This window comes from Octodon degus, unplaced genomic scaffold (genome assembly GCF_000260255.1).
Source record: "Octodon degus isolate 3935 unplaced genomic scaffold, OctDeg1.0 scaffold00201, whole genome shotgun sequence".
NCBI lineage: Eukaryota > Metazoa > Chordata > Mammalia > Rodentia > Octodontidae > Octodon > Octodon degus.
Window position 1 is genome coordinate 588,000 of NW_004524777.1, and position 1,037 is coordinate 589,036.

Here is a 1,037-nt window from a genome sequence, read left to right on the forward strand (position 1 = left end):
TATTTGTTTGCCATTTGTATTTCTTCCTCTGAGGAGTGTTAATTCATTTCAGAAACCCATTTCTTGATTAGGTCTTTATATTTTGGGACCCTGATTTTTCTCTGTTCTTTATATATTCTAGATAGAATTCCTTTGTCTGAGTGATTGCTGGTTAAGATTTTTTTAACCAATTTGTGAGTTATCTTTACTCTCTGTTGGTAATTTCTTTTGAAATTCAGAAACTTGTCTATAAGATAAGATCACAGTTTGTGATTCTTTGAAATATTGCCTATGCAGTTTGGTTTTTGTTCATGAACTCTCTGCCTACTCCTGTGTCTTCAAGATTTCCACCTACTTTTACTTCTAGTAGATTTAATGCTTCTATTTTAATATTTAGATATGTATTCCATTTTGACTTTAGTTTAGTGCATGGTGATAGACCCAGGGTTTGTCTTAGTTTTCTGCATGTGGAGAGACAGTTTTTCCAGCACCATTTTTTAAAGAGGCTATCTTTCTTCCAGTGGAAGTTTTTGGCCCTTTCGTTGATGATAAAGTGGATGGATGAGTTTGTATTTGTATTTTCACATTCTAATCTATTCCATTGATCCTTAGGTCTCTTTTTTGGTCAGTACTATGATCTTATTACAGTAGCTTTTGAATATTATTTCAAATCAGGGATTTTAATGTCTCCTGTCTTGCTTTGTTGTTCAGGATTTCTTTTGCTATTCTAGGTCTTTGTTGGTTACAAATAAAGTTTAGGAATATTTTCCATGCATCTGTGAGGTATGTTGATGGCATTTTGATATTTTGGTATTTAAGTGGGGTAACAATTTTGGAAGTATGACCATTTTTCAGATGTTTGTTCTTTCTATCAAGGAGCAAGGAATATCTTTTCATTTTCTGAAATCCTCTTCCATCTTTTTTCACAGTATTGTAATTTTCAATGTAATAGACATTTACTTCCATTGTTACATTAATTCCCAAGTATTTCTTTTTTTGGATGCTGTTATTAAGGGCATAGTTTCCCTAATTTCTCTCTCAGTGAGTTTGATATATAT